This window comes from Propithecus coquereli, unplaced genomic scaffold (assembly GCF_000956105.1).
Source record: "Propithecus coquereli isolate 6110/MARCELLA unplaced genomic scaffold, Pcoq_1.0 Scaffold330, whole genome shotgun sequence".
Taxonomy (NCBI): domain Eukaryota; kingdom Metazoa; phylum Chordata; class Mammalia; order Primates; family Indriidae; genus Propithecus; species Propithecus coquereli.
The window spans coordinates 1,194,898-1,201,263 of record NW_012148953.1 but is presented as its reverse complement, the minus strand read 5'-3'; positions in this window follow the sequence as shown (position 1 = coordinate 1,201,263).

Here is a 6,366-nt window from a genome sequence, read left to right as displayed (position 1 = left end):
GTTTCTTAGCAGACAGGAATTTCAGACCCAAGATTTCTGCATAAACAGAGTGGTTAAAATCCCAATCCTTATAAATAAGTAGATTTGTTAGTTTTTTAACAGATCCCAATCCTTATAATAAGTAGGGTATTTGTTTTTTAACAGAATCCAAGTAGTTCATTATTTGATTCTTACTTTTTCACCCCTTGGTGTGGTATTTATTTTGTTATATTGATGTCCTTTATTGCATACAATTCCAAAGACTTTCATTAAGAGGGTGGAACAATTATCAAATAATATTTATAAATATACATAAAGTTTTGTATTTATGACATTTATATTGGTAAGCCCAGTGGAAACATTTTTCTATATCTTATATGACCTCTACAGTACACTTTATTTTTGTGTTTTCTTTTTTGTTTTTTGGTACTTCCTTCATCTCTCATATGGCACACTTTAATGGGTTTCTTCTTACAATTCTAGATGTTTCTTCTCTCCCTCCCCCCATCCCCTACCTGGCCCCCACTTGTATCTTAATGCTAAACTTTGGAGTTCTTCAGGCATCACTACTGGTTTCTATTATATTCTATTCTCACAGAATGGATTTGTGTGTTCTTTTCTCCTTTAACAAATTCCATATTAATATTTTAAGCCTAGAACTATCTTCCAATTTCTAAATTGGTATATACCACTGTCAAGTTTTCATCTCTGGTTTGATATCACAGATACATTCATGTTTCACATGTCTAAAACTGGATCCTAATAATTGGGAGTGTCAGGGACCCCAAATAATATCCATCATAAGTTAGTAGTAAGGGAGATGTAAGATGAAAATTAACATATTTAAGAAAAGCTGGATTTGAAGATCGATTTAGAATTGTGTACAAATTGAGCTGCCTAATACTCCACATTTGAATAAGGCTTACCCAACCAGTCACTGTGGATAAACCATAGACTTGGCTTCCTGGACAGGCCCCTTAGTGCAAGGAGTAGATATGTTCCCAAGGCCCTTCTCTGCTAACAGACAGATCCAAAAAGAGAAATGACATTGGAGAAGTGAGAAGCTGAAACAATTCCCACTATGATTTTCCCTATCAAAAAGAATGGAGTGGAAATTTTTCTTGATAGAAGCTAAAGGAATTTAGGATAATATCTGTCCCTGACAATGACTTTCCTCTCAATATACTCAAATATATACACTGTAGTTGGTAGCCACTGTCATCTTTTTTCCAAGGTAGGATTATCTGTTTTATGAACTACTTCAATACCTCTTCCTAATGAGTATTAACCCTACAGTATGTACTCAGAACAGCTAAATTAGCCTTTTTAAAGACATCAATTCGTTTCATGCTCTGCATAAAAGCCTTTGATGGCTTTCCACTGTCTTCAAATCTTTCATGAAGCTAAAACCCTTATATAACCATTATTGCATCTTAAAAGCCCATAGGTATTTCATTTCCATTGTTCAGATGAGAAAATAGAGTCAAAAAGGAAAGATAATGTATTACAAAGAGCTTTCATTTTAAGAATTAGATTGTATAGGTATAACTTTGTGGCTGTCAATTATTTCTTACTATAGTTCATAAAGGGCAAGAAACCATAAAATTACTCTATCTGTTCCTACTCTCAATTAAAAGCAAAATAAAATGAAACAAAATTCAGTGCTAATATTTAAGTGTCATACTAGACAAATTAATTTAATTTTTTGGTGAAAGGTTTATGAATATATTAGCTTCAGCAATAGGTTATTGGTCATATGTTTAAATATATAGGAACTCACCACAGAACATGGCTGACCAGACACATCAACTGCCAGATTGTCTCAGGAAGAAGGAAAAATTTTAAAAGAAGGAAAAGTTTTAGATGAAAAAGAAACAAACAAACAAACATGGACTGGGTGTAATACCAGGGAAAAGTTCCAGAATCTACCAGAGATTCCATGGGAAGAAGTTACAGAGCAGACTAAGAAGGAGCAAGATATGGGCAGAGATCAACCCTGAGAGGCTTAGAGTCCAGCAAAAAGGGTAAAGTGGAGTGATTTATTTTTCCCTCCCTCACATCTCTGGAGCTGCTGAAACTTTCTACCCTCACGAGTTCAAAAGCAGCTGCCACCAGTGAACTGGGAGCCTCTTGAGGACAAAGCATTTGTGTCCTGGGTGGGATCACCTCTGCAGGAGAACATTACATTTCTTCCTAAAGGCAAAATGCTTATAGGTTTTGCCTCTTTAATTTGTATTTACTTTTAAAGTTGCACTTGTTCACCTACCAATGTTTACGAAATCCTATATTTGGGATGCTTTTTCTATAATAAAATATTATCATTTCTGGAAAAAAAAAAAGCAGCAGGCTGACAACCCCCTATGGTCACTTCCTGACACTACAGCCAAGCTGAGAGGGCAGAGACCATATGTTTCTCTATCTGCCACTATTTGTCCTTCCCAGGGGGCTTTGGACCCTCAGTTTTCATCTCACTTGTTACCACACAAACATTTCCCAACTCTGGCCCAGACTGCGGAAGGCACAGGGGGCTGGTGGGTCCCAGGGGATTTGTGGAGCTGGAAAGCCTGGACATTCTGGGCGGGCTCCCATCTGGATAGAGGGACAGAGATAACCAGACTGCTAGCTTTCCACCATTCAGACTCTTTTCCTCCCCTTGCCCTCCCCTCCTACGGCTGCTGAGAGAGATGATTGAGCTGGGACTTTCAGGATTGGCTCCTTCCTCTCTGTTGTTGCATCCACCACACCAAGGCTTCCAAAGAGAGTAGAGCTCAAACCTTTCCTCTTAAAGACCTGCAGTGGACTAAGGGGTGGTTTGGACTATAAGCTCCCTGTTCACCAGCCCTTCCTGGTGCAACCTGCCTGGCTGTTCCTTCAGAGCAGGGCACACCCCAAAGCAGAGGGACATCAAACCTGCTTGAGCACTCCATAGGCAACTCAGAACCAGCATGGTTCTCCCTGGCACAATCAAGAGATTGATCATCTGGGACCCAGGACAGGCCTGCAGGCCAGATCTTATACCCCCAAGACTCAATTGTGTTGCTTGGGGGCACAGAGGGGAGATTTGTAAACTACTCTCAGGAGGTAAGGAAGCCCTCATGGGCAGAACTGTAAAGAGAGTGCAGTGTAGGTCCCAGCCATAGTGCACTTGTAGAGCACCCCTCCCCCCACAGAAAGGCCATGTTCTCAGCCCAGGAAGGGATCCTGGACACGGAAGCTCCCAGCCCATAGCACCATAGAGGGGGAGCTCAGCTAGCTTGTGCTTCTGCCTGTTAGCAGATGCTGGAGGGAGACTGCAGAGCAGAGGAAGGTGGAGAAGAGTGAAACCTCCTGATAGCCAGATTGTGAATCTCAGATGGCCCCTCCCTCACAAGCAGACTTTCTGGCTGGGTGGAGCCACTTCAGCCCCTCCCTGGCTGCTTTCCCTAGAAGCCTGGTAGCAGAACTTTGACCCTTATGAAGACAGCTACCTTACAAGCTTTTGTGGAGCCTGAGGGCAGGCTCACCCAACCCAGCTCCACCGAGCCTTACTCCCCAACCTGCCTCTGCTGTGGTGGAGAATAAAGACTTACCTGGAAGTTCCAGGGCCCTGCTTGCCACCTGGGGCATTCAAATGCTTCTGCTGAAGGAGTAGAGCCAGTCACAGCTCCCCCAAAGAACACCGCAGTTGTTTTTTTCCAGAAGGTGCCACCTACTGACAGGAAGGTCAACTTGCACAGCCCTTTACAACATTTACTGACTCAATCATACAAGATATGATTGATTCTTACCCACAAGCCCCACCTACTCTCTCAGCGATTAAAGTGGGGGTGCCAACACAATTCATGCTGTTAAGAAAACTACAGGCCTGGGTAAAGAGAAAGGATTCTAAAGATCTCCATCCTCCCTCTTCAAAGACAGCCTGGGAAGATGCCCACACACACAGCTCATCACTGCTACAACATGCAAACAACTAGCAACTAAGAAAACCACCACACTAAGGATGCCTATAACCGAGATATCCATTCAGAACCTAGACAGCCATCAAAGCACCCACAAGCGAAGCCAAAGATTCTTACCCAACATATGCTACAGACACAATCTTACAAGTGAGAAGGGGAAAAACTAGCCCCATCTAAACAAAAGAAAATCCAAAAATAAGAAACAATAACTTCTTCAGAAGAGAAGGAATCAGTGCAAGAAATTTGAAAGTATGAAAAATCAGAGTGAAAGGACACCCCAAAAGGGAACATCAGCTCTCTAGGAATGGACCCCAACTAAAATGAAAATATTGAAATGACAAATAAAGAATTCCAGATATGGATTGTAAGGAAGCTCAATGAAATCCAAGAGAAAATGGTAAACCACCTGAAAGAAACTAGGGAAACAACTCAGGTAATGAATGAAAAATTCACTACAGAGATCAAAATATTAAACAAAAACCAAATAGAACTTCTGGAAATTAAAAATTTATTTAAGGAAATATAAATAGTGTAAAGTTTTAAGAATAGACTAGATCAGGAAGAAGAAAGAATCTGAGAGCTTTTCAATAAATTTAGTTAGTCAAAAATAAAGAACAAAAATTAAGAGGAATGAACAAAGCTTATAAGAAATACAGGATTATGTAAAACAGCCAAATAGAAGAATCACAGGTATTCCTAAGGGTAAGGAAGAAAATGCACAATGGCTGAAAAACCTATTTGAGGTAATAATTGAGGAAAACTTGCCTGGTCTTGCTAGCGATTTAGACATCCAGGTACAAGAAACTTAACAAACACCTGGGTAATTAGCAATTTCTTCTAAAATAATACTCTTAGAAAAGGAAGCACTCAGAAAAGCTTTCTATCTAAGTGGCATATCACCAGCCCCGGGTCTGGAGGAGGTGACATGAATCAATGAACCTCCCACCCGGTTCCACACCTCTTCCATCAGCAACTCAGGACATTGTTTCCAATACATCGGATGTTGCTATATATTACTGGACTGATGGAAAACAGTGGGATTCCCAAGATGATGTTCCAAGGTGGGAATTTTAAAACTCTCCCCCATTTCAGTATCCTCCTGTAATATCTCTTTCTCCCAAGACACTGTTAACTTGTATGCTATCCCCTCTCTCTCTTTTATGTGTACCAATTCATGGCAGCCTCTGATCTCCCAGGTTGCTCACTCTAAAATTAATTCTTCAAATCTGTGCTTCACTATGGCTTCTGTAATTTCTCTGGAGTAGATAATATGGGAGAAATTCAAAAGCGTATGCTGGTTACCATTTTATCAGGTATCAGAAGTCCCTTGACTTACTTGCTTAATATTTCAAGTTTTAAAATTTTAAGAATATCTGCATATATACTCCAGAGAACTTCAAAATAATTTGAAGCAAGTTAAACATTTTGTTCATAACCTTTCAATAACTTCTGAAAGCTTATTTTATCTCCTAACCAAATGGATTATTTTGACATTTTATTGATGTAATCATAAATAGACATATTTGAGATGTCAAGAAGAATGGTGAGTCATAATCATTACTAAAGTAGGTAAAATAAAATGAGAGAATAACTCAGTATAATTTTAGTTTTAATTAAATGAATGACACTTGGGTTTAGTTAGATTTTGGGAAAAATTCTGGCATATTGTATTGAAATTGTCAAGGTCTGAGGATATTGATGTATGTTTAATATTTTATGATAGAATAATAACAAAGCGAAAGGAAAGATTATATCTCAATGCAGTGGTACCCAACCTTTTTGGCACCAGACTAGTTTCATGGAAGACAATTTTTCCACAGACCAGGGCTGGGGTGGGGGATGGTTTGAGATGATTCAAGTGCATTACTTTTATTGTGCAGTCAAACCTCTCTGGAAAATAGAAACATATTATAGACAGCAAGAGCACTGCTAAATCTCTAGGAACTTCTTACAATTTCTGAAATATTTATATTAATAACATTTACCCTTATGAAAAATTGAATCAAGGGAATGCTTACCATCTCTTGATTTACAATGCCTCCCATGTAACTTATAACATATTAAATAACCTTAATTATTTGTAACACCTCTCTCATAAGAAGGTGAAAAACCAATTCCTTTATGATTCTCAAGGCCTTTTGGGAAATCTCAAAGACAGTGTTAGGCGCAAATGATAACATTTAGAATTTGTTTTGGGAAGGCAAAAATGTCAAAAGGTGTAAAGAGGTTTGAACATGATTAACTAGGATCATAGGTTACTGAGAAAATACTTGGCTGTCTATCTATTTATTGAGAGGGTCGATAAGCATTTTAAAAGCAAACACAAGAGGTAACATGATTGTAAAGAACCTTAGTTCTTTCAAAGGTAAAAAGACTTGATTCTCTTAAATATTCAAGGACATGATAAAGTCAACAAAAGCACAAGAAATTATTCTGGTAAAAGACAGAA